Below are 12,813 nucleotides of genomic sequence, written 5' to 3'. Positions count from 1 at the left end.
CTGGAGGTTTGTTGCATTACTTTTAAAAGTTGGTCACCAGCAGAGGGTGCTAATGCTACATTTTCTGTCTGCAGTCTGATTTCTAGTTAAATAGAAATCCTTTATCTTATATTGGTGTGGCTCCAGATAGTTATCCCAAGCTTTAACTATAAACTTTCAACAATAACAATTGCAGGCTGAAAAACAAAAATGCAATTTCACAAGGTTTAACGGTTTGTAAAATACAGAAAGGGAAGCTGTCATGGATTTGGCCAGAACAGGCCGTGGTTGGGTATGGGCAGTGAATGTAGTAGTACCTCTCTCTCTCCAAAGTTCTACCTCATTTCCAGGGCTGGTGCTACCACTAGGCAGCTGCCTAGGGCGCCCGGCCACTGGTGTTCCTACTCTCTTCTCTCTGCAACAAGCAACTAAGGGGGTAATTTCCTATAGCGCCAATAAATGATCCTGCATTCCCGGAAAATAGCTCCCAATTAAGGCCATTTAAGACTTCAACTCTCAGAAACTGGGTGCCAATGCAGATGGAAAGCAGCGCTATTGCCGGCGAATATGCAGATCACATATGCAGGAATAGTGGAAGTCAATGGGGCTCCAACCTGAAAAAATCCAAGTTCTCACTGAAGGCTTTTGTGCTAGTTCTTTGCCATAAAAAGTGTTTGGGGGCCCGGGTCTTTCCCCAGGGGACATGCATCAATTGGGAAAAAAAAAATGTTTTTAAATTTTATCAGGAGCAGGGATTTTAATAATGATTAAAGTGAAACAATGAAAATGAATTTAACAATGAGACATTCCTTTAAATATCATGACTGTGGGGGGGGGGGGGGGGTGTCCTTACTATGCCTGTAAACCCTTATCCGAGCACACAACCCGGCAGATAAGGGGGGGGGATGAGTGAGCACCCCCCCCCCCCCCCCTCCTGAACCATACCTGGCCACATACCTTCAACATGGGGAGGATGCTTTGGGGTCCCTCAAACACCTTGTCCACATGTTGGTTTAACAAGGGGACACCCAGATCCCGCTCCCCATGTGAATGGGTACATTGCACGCAGTTTTTTTTTTTTTTTTTTTTGGCTGGCATTAATTTTTACTTTAAGTGAGGAAGCCGCTGACGACTCAATACAGAAAAGATATATGTGGGGAAAATCCAGACTTAGGGGAGGCTGTAACCTTTGTATGTTCCTAAGGGGTACATTAAATGGTAAAATGTATAGACTGCGGGGGTGAGGGGCGCTAAGGCTGGAAAGGGGTGTTACAATCAAAATTTGGGTTATCCCTTTCCCGCCCTAGGGTAGCGCCACTCACCCCACAGTCTATTTTATCAGCTGATGGCTCATTGGTTAAGAACACGGCGGCTCTTCAAAACTTTCTGGTTACAGTTCACATCGCTACATGTCCAGATATTAAAAGTTAGTAGCTGCAGTATTTGTTGTGGGGGGGTGGGGGCGCTAGTATGTATTGCTTCAAATGGGTTTTTGATTTCCATGCAAGTCTATGGCAATGAAAAACCCACTTGGAGGTAAGCTGGGAACAAATGAGAGGACCTCATTTTGCAGTCGCCAAAGCCTGACTTTATTGGGTTAGCAAGAGTCTGGAAACCTTTGCTGAGAAACTGTTGGAGCTTTAGCTGTAAAGATGGCAGCTCCTCTGACATGTTTTGTGGGGACACCTGGGGATTTGGAAAACCAAGGCGTGTTCTATTAGCCAAGCTTGAAAGCTGAAGAGATGCCATAGATCTCGTCCCACCTGCTAGATAAGCACTCTAGGGTTACATTTTCACAGCCTTACTGGGCCCCATACCAATTGAAATCCAGTTTGAACCTATAACAATGAGTTTGGTAGGCCCATTGGTAAAATCCAACTGAAGTTACAAACACATATTGGCGAGCCTTAATTATGCCACTTAATACCCTTGTAGGGGTCAGCCCCTAGGATTACTGAACTATATTGCACTGTGTTCCATCTATAATATATACAGCCTGCTATTTCCAGTTTAGCCACAAGATGTCACTGTTGCTGCCGACCCTTCAGAGGAGAGGAAACAGGAAGTGGCAGTGAGAGAGAACTGTGAGGAGTGTGTGGGCAGCTGAGGAATTCCTGTGCGGAGCTGAGGAAAAGTCAAGTCTGTCCTGAGGAGAGGGAGACTTTGTGTGGATAAAGAGTCGCAGTATCCAGCTAAAGATCGGGCACCTCGGGCAGAGAGAGAGAGCTGTGGTGATTTTGGGCCGCATCTGTGTTCATCCATCCGTCCCAGACGGGCAAGCTGCAGCACTAGGAACTGGACTTCACCTGCCTCATGAAGGAGGCCAAGACAAGGGACCCTCCAGCTGTCTAACAAACTGTGAGTGAGCACCGGTGCTGGATTGTGATAGGGAATAGTACAGTCCCTACTGAGATAGTACGTTGTAGAAACGTGTCCCGATAAGCGGGAATCAGGCAGGACATATTAGAAGAGGGTAGCCTGTATCACTGTGCATGTGTTGGCGGGAAAGCCATTTTGTGTACCACATTCCAGTTAGCCTTACTGTAAACTACTGTGAATTGTTAATACTGTTATCCTCCTCCTCCGGCCATTATATCTTACTGTTTAATAAAGCCGGTTTTTTGTTTCAGCCTCCTTGTCTGCTGTCCCGTACTTGAAACCTGCATTGCGGTCTCCTATACCTCTGACCGCTACAAGTGGCGCTGCGAGCAGGGTACGGTTACAGAGATGGAGGCGGCTGAAGGCAACGTACCTGATGTTGATGTGAGTGCCTTAGGTAATGGTGGAACCCCTACAAGGACCCTCCCTATGGGCATGCTTTTTAACTTGTTGCCAAAATTTGATGGCCAGAACATGTCACTGTCAGACTGGGTGACGAGATTACAGAGCGTTGCTAGAATTTACAATGTCAGCCCAGAGCTACAGGTGGAAATTGCTTTGGCTGCCCTGGAGGGTGAAGCGCGGAAAACTGTTTGCTTACAACCGGAAGCTACGCGCAGTACCTTGAAAGAGATTGTGCGCTTTCTAGAAGAAATATACGGTGAAACAGCTAGTGCGGGCCACCTCCGGGCAAAGTTCTTCTACCGGGTACAGCAGGAAAATGAAGGGGTCTCACAATATGCAACGGCTCTACAGGAAGTACTGGCTGAGATACAGAAAAAAGAGGCAGACGGGATAACCGCCATGGGATCCGCAGACCGGATACTGAGGGAACAATTGATCCTGGGACTCTACAGCTCTCACCTGAGACAAGCCCTACGGGAACGAGTCAGAGTGGACCCTACACTGAATTTTCGGCAAATATTGGCTGAGGCCGTGGAGCGAAGTAAAGAAGAAATTTATGCCTCTGGAGTGATACGGACCCAGACCGCCTCCCTCGGGGTTGCGAAGAATGAAGAGGTCCTGGTTAGAGTGGTGCAGGACCTACAAAGCTCCCTGGGTCTCATGCATGAGAAGTTGACGCAAATAGAGAGACGGATGGATTTGAGCTACCCCCCTGAGGTTGCATATCTGGGGCAACAACAACCTTATCAGACTGCCTCGATGGTTCCTGCACCAGAGCATCCTTACCCACGTATTCCCACCTACCGAGTCCCTCAATATCCTCCAGTGAGCTCGGCCAGTCCAGGCCTACGGGCGCCTCCCGCACACAGACAGAGAGAACAACGCAGAGAGGCTCAGTGCTGGCGGTGTGGAGAAAAAGGACACTTCGCTAGAGAATGCCGGAGGGACCTGCCTAGACGCCCAGAGCCGGTGTTAAACTTCAGGCCCCCGCAGTAATGAGGCACACTGCGGGGGAAGTAGAGTGTCAGGCCACTCAGCACAGCTCCGAACACCTGGTTGCAGGATGTCCCACCATAAGAGCCGAGTTTGAAGGCATTCCAGTCAACTGTTTAGTGGACACCGGATCACAGGTAACGACCATGCCTCAGTCATATTTCAACCGTTACTTTCAAGCACTGGCCAAGCCAGAACAGGGGACATTGATCCGGGTCACAGCAGCTAACCAGCAACAAATCCCTGTCACAGGTGTCGTATGGATGAATGTACGTCTGTGTGGACAGGAAGTTGGGAAAAAAAGGTATCCTGCTGGTCCCTGAAACCTTCAAAGAAGATGTACCGGTGATAATGGGCATGAATATCCTGCGAGAGTTGGATCAAATTATGTTCACTAAAAGGGGGCCGGGCTATTGGAAGAATGCCACTCCACACAAACCAACGCAAAAGGCATTTCAACGGTTAATCCGGTTTTGTGGGACACAGAAGAGTGTCCCAGTACATCAGTCTGTAGGAAATATTCGAGTGCCGGGAAGGGCTACCCTTACCCTCCCTCCTGATCGGGAGACTATACTGACTTTGCCCGTGGGAACCTCCCGCAACCTTGAAGGTATGGAGGTGATCATTGAGCCTGCAGGCCTGGGAGAGTTAGGTCAGGATGTCCTAGTGGCCCGGACACTGGCAGTAGTCCAAAATGGACGAGTACCCATAAGAGCTGTAAACGTTGGACAACGGGAAGTCTCTCTGGTGCCAGGAGTGGAACTGGCTCGCGTGTACCTACATCGGGGAGAAGTGCTGAGTCAGGGAGAAGTGACTCTAGCTCCGATAGGCAATTCTGCTTGGACCTTGGCAGTTACTGCAAAGCCTGCAGAGGCACCGACCCCAGAATGGAATGGGACAGTCATCTTGGAACAAATGGAGATAGATGTGAAAGCTCTAAGTCCGGATCATTTACGAGCAGTTGAAACCATGCTGTGGGAGAATCAAGCTGCGTTTGCCCGCAATGCCAATGACTTTGGTTGCACAGATGCTATCACCCATGAGATACCGACGGGGGACACTCCCCCAAGCCGAGAGAGATATCGACAGATTCCACCCAAGTTGTATCAAGAGGTGAAGACATTGCTGAAACAGATGATCGATTCAGGAGTGGTTCGGGGTAGTCAAAGTCCCTGGGCAGCCCCAGTGGTGCTTGTCAAGAAGAAGGATGGCACCATTCGATTTTGTGTGGATTACCGGAGATTGAATGCGTGCACAGTGCGGGACTCATATCCTCTGCCTCGCATCGAAGAGTCCCTAACAGCCCTAGGGCGGGCTAAATACTTCTCCACCTTGGATTTAGCAAGTGGATACTGGCAGGTACCGGTGGCTGAACAAGACAAGGAAAAGACAGCATTCATACTTCCCATGGGTCTGTTTGAATTTAATAGGATGCCATTTGGGCTGTCTAATGCCCCAGGAACCTTTCAGAGGCTGATGGAAAAATGTCTGGGAGATCTAAATTTTGAAGCTACCCTGATATACTTGGATGATATTATAGTGTACTCTGCTACTTTTGAAGAACACTTGGCCCGATTAGGACAGGTACTTGAGCGACTGCGGGCCCATGGCCTGAAGATAAAGCCAAAGAAGTGTCATCTCTTCAAGAAGGAGATCGAGTACTTAGGCCATACGGTGTCCAAAGACGGGGTGCTGCCATCCCAAAATAAAGTGGCTGCCATTCAACAATGGCCGGAGCCTAGAACGCTGCGTGAGTTGAAGGCCTTCCTTGGTCTGACTGGTTACTACCGGCGGTTCATCAAAGACTATGCAAAGATAGCGGGCCCTCTGAATGAGATTTTGAGAGGAACTGCTGGGCAATCCAAGAGTCAAAGTGTTCCCTGGGGACAGAAGCAAGAGGAGGCCTTCCTGACCTTGAAAGAGGCTCTGACATCGGCCCCCATCTTGGCTTATGCTGATTTTGACAAACCATTCTTCTTATCTACTGACGGTAGTCTCTACGGACTCGGGGCAGTGTTGTCACAGATGCAGGACGGACACGAAAGAGTGATTGCCTATGCCAGTAGGTCCCTGCGGGATACGGAGCGAAACCCTCATAACTATAGTTCCTTCCGGCTAGAGCTCCTTGCCCTGGTGTGGGCCATGACAGAGAAGTTTGCCGGTTACCTTACAGGGGCTAAAATCTTTGTACGGACTGATAACAATCCCCTGGCCCATCTGGATACTGCTAGACTGGGAGCCCTGGAGCAACGTTGGGCAGCTCGCCTTGCAAAGTATGACTTCTCAATTCGCTATCGCTCTGCTACAGAGAATACCAATGCTGATGGTCTGTCGAGGGTTACTTTTGAAACTCCATTGGGAGAGCTTGATGAACAAAAGGAAGAGGATGAAATTCCAGACTTCCGCAAGTTTACACCTCCAGCAGTCGCAGCACAGACAAGCGGGGAGGCCCGGTCCCTGCCTAAGGCATTAGCAAGAACTAATGAGGAATGGGGGCGAATACAAGATGAAGACATTGGACTGCGACAGATAAAAGGTTGGGTGGCTCGGCAAAGAAAACCAGACAGAGAGGAAAGGGCTGATCTTGATGCTGAGATGAAGTCAATTCTACATCAATGGGACAGACTAGAGGTTCATGGAGCTGTTCTATACCGCAAGTGGCAGCAGCCTGCCGATCTGGAGGCAAGATGGCAGGTTGTCATACCAAGGAGTCTGGCACTAGAGATAGCCAGGGAAGCTCATGAATTTGGAGCTCATTTCGGGCCAGTCAAAACTTACCAGTGGCTGCAGCGTTATGTGTATTGTCCACGACTGGAGGTCGTAGTTGAAGAAGTCTGCCGACAGTGTAGAGTGTGTGAGCTTACTAAAAGCACAGAGCAGAGGGCACCCATACAGCCCATACAGACCAAGGAACCGCTGGAGGTATTGCTGATAGATTATCTCCTCGTGGGACAGTCAGCCAGAGGCCCACAATACTGCCTGGTCATGATTGACCACTTCTCCAAGTTTGCAGTGGTCACTCCAACTCGGGACCAGACGGCTGAGTCTGCAGCTCGGGCCATCTGTCAAGATTTCATCCGGGTCTATGGATGCCCGAAACGGATTCACTCAGATCAAGGAGCATGCTTTCAAGGGAAAGTGATGGAGGAGTTACACCGACTGTATGGCATTGGAAAATCCAGGACAACTCCATATCATCCCCAAGGGAATGGGGCCTGTGAGCGCTTTAATCGGACTCTGCTTCAGATGCTGAGGACCTTAGAGGAGGACAAAAAGACACACTGGCCAGACTATCTGCCTGAATTAGTCTGGGCCTACAATAATCGTGTCCACACTACCACCGGCTATACCCCATACATGCTACTGTTCGGTAGAGCCGGACGAGAAATTGTCGAATTGAATTTGGAACAGCCAGAAGATGTGATAGAGCGATCAACCACCTCATGGGTGAAAGAACACCGCAAGCGACTCCAGACCATCTGCCGGTTAGTAGGCCAGAGATTGCAAGAAAAGACTTATACTGACCGTCCTCCCATCCAAGAGATTCCGTTGCAACCTGGAGACCGGGTGCTGGTTCGAGAGAAACGGCCCAGAGGCAAGTTGAGTGAGCGTTGGGAGGTACAGCCGTACAAAGTGATCAAGAGAGTGTATCCCAATGGTCCAGTTTACGAAGTTCGTGTTGAGAATGGGGAGTCGGCTTCAAGGGTTCTACATAGGAATATGCTACGGCCATGTCGGTCAGAAGATCGGATACCTGCACAGAGGACACCACTCCCTGCCCCTTCCTCAGAATTTGTCATTTCCGATGGGAATAATATTGAAGACTGGTGGATTGTTCCTGACTCTGCACGTGATGAAGCCCCTGTTATAGAACCAGTACCAGCTCCAAGGGAGGAAGGACAAGTCCTAACAGAAAGACAAGACCTTCGGAGATCTAGTAGGTCTACTGCAGGGGTTCCACCAAACAGGTACAATGCTGATCAGTTTATTTGGTCTAACTGTATGTATTATGAACAATGTTGTGCTGCCGTTAAAGATTGATTTAACCCTTTTCTTCCCCATGGACTATATAGCAAGGCCGAGGACGGCCACCTTTAAGCGGGGAGGCATGTAGGGGTCAGCCCCTAGGATTACTGAACTATATTGCACTGTGTTCCATCTATAATATATACAGCCTGCTATTTCCAGTTTAGCCACAAGATGTCACTGTTGCTGCCGACCCTTCAGAGGAGAGGAAACAGGAAGTGGCAGTGAGAGAGAACTGTGAGGAGTGTGTGGGCAGCTGAGGAATTCCTGTGCGGAGCTGAGGAAAAGTCAAGTCTGTCCTGAGGAGAGGGAGACTTTGTGTGGATAAAGAGTCGCAGTATCCAGCTAAAGATCGGGCACCTCGGGCAGAGAGAGAGAGCTGTGGTGATTTTGGGCCGCATCTGTGTTCATCCATCCGTCCCAGACGGGCAAGCTGCAGCACTAGGAACTGGACTTCACCTGCCTCATGAAGGAGGCCAAGACAAGGGACCCTCCAGCTGTCTAACAAACTGTGAGTGAGCACCGGTGCTGGATTGTGATAGGGAATAGTACAGTCCCTACTGAGATAGTACGTTGTAGAAACGTGTCCCGATAAGCGGGAATCAGGCAGGACATATTAGAAGAGGGTAGCCTGTATCACTGTGCATGTGTTGGCGGGAAAGCCATTTTGTGTACCACATTCCAGTTAGCCTTACTGTAAACTACTGTGAATTGTTAATACTGTTATCCTCCTCCTCCGGCCATTATATCTTACTGTTTAATAAAGCCGGTTTTTTGTTTCAGCCTCCTTGTCTGCTGTCCCGTACTTGAAACCTGCATTGCGGTCTCCTATACCTCTGACCGCTACACCCTGACGCTAAACCTCCAATTTCACAAGTTTACTACAAAAAGGTTCTCCCAGAGCTGTGTGCACCTTATTTCAGATTAAGCAGCTGAGCACATCATTTTATCATCACAGATGGATGGCCTGGTTGAACACTTTACCAACACCCTAAAATCCATGCTTAACCCCTTGCCTACTGGCATGGGCGTCCGCAGAACTTTTTTCAAGGGGGGGCATAATTTTAGGGTCACCCATGAGCCGCCCCTTTTCGACAATGTCATTATCAGATTATCATGGTCAGAGACTGCAGACTTAGTACAATCCCTAGGATAGGTAATGGATAATGGCCAACAGGCCCTCTTACCAGACCCAGCGAAACAACACCAGTGATCCCTCTGGCTGGACGATCGCTGACGCGCCCCGGGGGCGACTCTGGTCAGTAGTGTAGCATGTCTGTACCCTGGCAGTGACTCAGTCTTTCTCTGGCGGTGCTGGGCAGCATGGCTCTCTCTGGTGGCATAGGGCAGTGTAGTTCTCTCTCTGGTGGTGCTGGGCAGCGTGGCTCTCTCTGGTGGTGCTGGACAGCATGGCTCTCTCTGGTGGCATGGGGCAGTGTAGTTCTCTCTGGTGGTGCTGGGCAGCGTGGCTCTCTCTGGTGGCATGGGGCAGTGTAGTTCTCTCTCTGGTGGTGCTGGGCAGCGTGGCTCTCTCTGGTGGCATGGGGCAGTGTAGTTCTCTCTCTGGTGGTGCTGGACAGCGTGGCTCTCTCTCTCTGGCTTCTGCCCAGCACAATCCTTGTTCTTTTTCCTGTAGCACTCTCTCCCTCAGCTTTTTTTTTCCCAGGCTACAGTCTCTCAATCGAGCTGTATCCTCCTCCCTGTGGAAAATGGGGCCACCAATCTTTGGGACTACATGTCCTATGATTCTCTCCTCTCCTAGTCTCCTTTGATTGGCCCTCACTTATGGCCAATAGGGAAGGAACAGAACGGGCAGGAAGCTGGGCGAGGAACCTGGTGAGAGCCGTCGTCTCTTCTCCCTGACAGGAGAAAGGGGGGAGGGGGTGACCGGGGGAAACCTGATATCACCGCCGCCGAGTTCTCTGCTGGACTGAGCATGGAAAAGAGCCTTCAGTCACGCTACACTGATAGGGGGGCTTGGCAGAACCTTGATGGTGTCACCCCACTGGCGGGTTGCACATGGGTGTGGGCTGCCCGCACCCTGATAGGGATGGAACTATGTTGAATTTGAGATCTCATCCCTGATTCCAGGGGGGGGGCACTTGACCCCCCTTGCCCCTACCTGCGGACGCCCATGCCTACCGAACACCCCTTCCCGGCATTTTTCAGCTTTCAGCGCTGTCGCACTTTGAATTACAATTGTGTGGTCATACAATACTCTACCCAAACAAAATGTATCATTTTTGTTTTGTTTTTTAGTCAACTTTGTTGTCCGGCTATAGATCTATGTTCATCCCAAGCAGGTTACTGTTGACTGTCTCACTACATCTGTTGGTAGTTTATTCCAATCATCAACTACTCTTTCAGTAAAATACTTTCTAAGATTCGTTTTAAGTTTCTCTGCAGTTAGTTTGAGATCATGTTCCCGATTTTGCTTTCATTTAAAAAAAACAAAAAAAAAAAAAAACACCACACAACCCGCCTTCTTAAACCTTATTCACCCCCTTGATGTATTTAAAGGTTTCAATCATGTTTCCCCTCCCCCCCCCCCCTCCAGACTGTACATATTACGTTCCTCAGGATAGCTTTACCTTTCACAATTTTTGTGACTCGTTCTCTTATCAATATATTTTTATTTATTTTTTATAAGTGATGTCAGTACCCCCCCTGCTAGTGATACATCCTAGAATTCTTGTCACTTTCCGCTGCTTGGTCACACTGCTCATTTTTTAGTGCCCCCCCCAATCTTTCTTCTGTAGTGCTGAACCCCCCTTGTACTCAGGGGATTCCCCCCCCCCCCCCCCCGTGCATTTTACACATACATTACCGCCACTCTCTGCTGTACCAGGCTGACCACCCAAACATGTAATGTATCCCATTCTGTAAAAACCAGAAGATCCACTAGGACAATATTGTAGTAAATGTTATATGTAAATCAGGTTCTTTAAAAGTACTGTGTAAAGACAAAAAAAAAAAAAAAAAGTTCCCAATGGATCATCTTGCGCAGATGATTATGGCTTGTACATTGCTATACATCCCAGTGGGGAACTCAGACAAAGCCAAGATAGAGACCACATTTTATCTGGAGGTTCCAATGTGACTTCAGCATATACAGTGCCTTGCGAAAGTATTCGGCCCCCTTGAACTTTTCAACCTTTTGCCACATTTCAGGCTTCAAACATAAAGATATAAAATTTTTATTTTTTTGTGAAGAATCACCAACAAGTGGGACACAATTGTGAAGTGGAATGAAATCTATTGGATAATTTAAACTTTTTTAGCAAATAAAAAACTGAAAAGTGGTGCGTGCAAAATTATTCGGCCCCTTTACTTTCAGTGCAGCAAACTCACTCCAGAAGTTCAGCGAGGATCTCTGAATGATCCAATGTTGTCCTAAATGACTGATGATGATAAATAGAATCCACCTGTGTGTAATCAAGTCTCTGTATAAATGCACCTGCTCTGTGATAGTCTCAGGGTTCTGTTGAAAGCGCAGAGAGCATCATGAAGACCAAGGAACACACCAGGCAGGTCCGTAATACTGTTGTAGAGAAGTTTAAAGCCGGATTTGGATACAAAAAGATTTCCCAAGCTTTAAACATCCCAAGGAGCACTGTGCAAGCGATCATTTTGAAATGGAAGGAGTATCAGACCACTGCAAATCTACCAAGACCTGGCCGTCCCTCTAAACTTTCAGCTCAGACAAGGAGAAGACTGATCAGAGATGCAGCCAAGAGGCCCATGATCACTCTGGATGAACTGCAGAGGACTACAGCTGAGGTGGGAGAGTCTGTCCATAGGACAACAATCAGTCGTACACTGCACAAATCTGCCCTTTATGGAAGAGTGGCAAGAAGAAAGCCATTTCTCAAAGATATCCATAAAAAGTCTCGTCTAAAGTTTGCCACAAGCCACCTGGGAGACACACCAAACATGTGGAAGAAGGTGCTCTGGTCAGATGAAACCAAACTTTTTGCCCACAATGCAAAACGATATGTTTGGCGTAAAAGCAACACAGCTCATCACCCTCAACACACCATCCCCACTGTCACACATGGTGGTGGCAGCATCATGGTTTGGGCCTGCTTTTCTTCAGCAGGGACAGGGAAGATGGTTAAAATTGAGGGGAAGATGGATGCAGCCAAATACAGGACCATTCTGGATGAAAACCTGTTGGAGTCTGCAAAAGACCTGAAACTGGGATGGAGATTTATCTTCCAACAAGACAATGATCCCAAACATACAGCAAAATCTACAAAGGAATGGTTCACAAATAAACGTATCCAGGTGTTAGAATGGCCAAGTCAAAGTCCAGACCTGAATCCAATCGAGAATCTGTGGAAAGAGCTGAAAACTGCTGTTCACAAACGCTCTCCATCCAACCTCACTGAGCTCCAGCTGTTTTGCAAGGAAGAATGGGCAAGAATTTCAGTCTCTCGATGTGCAAAACTGATAGAGACACCCCAAGCGACTTGCAGCTGTAATCGCAGCAAAAGGTGGCTCTACAAAGTATTAATGCAAGGGGGCCCAATCATTTTGCACGCCCCACTTTTCGTTTTTTTTTTTTATTAGTTAAAAAAGTTTCAAAAATCCAATAGATTTCGTTCCACTTCACAATTGTGTCCCACTTGTTGGTGATTCTTCACAAAAAATAAAAATTTTATATCTTTATGTTTGAAGCCTGAAATGTGGCAAAAGGTTGAAAAGTTCAAGGGGGCCGAATACTTTCGCAAGGCACTGTAGATGCAAATATATTCAAAGACAGCCATTTTTAATCTGGAGCAGCATATATTTTTTCGGGCCGAAGAAGGAAAAAAAAAAATAAATAAAAGACATCTCACCAAGTTCTGAGGACCTATTACCACACTCACTGCCAATATTACTCCTACCACACGGACGATCCGTTCAGGTCCGCCTGTCAGTTTTGCAGGTGGACCTGAACGGATGCTCCATAGAGGTCTATGGAGCGTCGGATGTCAGCATGACACATCCGCTGACATCCGACCCGCTCCAATCCGAAAAAGTCATTTT

The sequence above is a fragment of the Lithobates pipiens genome, unplaced genomic scaffold, assembly GCF_037356315.1.
Source record: "Lithobates pipiens isolate NorthernLeopardFrog02 unplaced genomic scaffold, aLitPip1_a1.2 Scaffold_56, whole genome shotgun sequence".
Classification (NCBI taxonomy): Eukaryota; Metazoa; Chordata; class Amphibia; order Anura; family Ranidae; genus Lithobates; species Lithobates pipiens.
The sequence above is the reverse complement of the archived record's forward strand: the minus strand, read 5'-3'. Positions refer to the sequence as shown.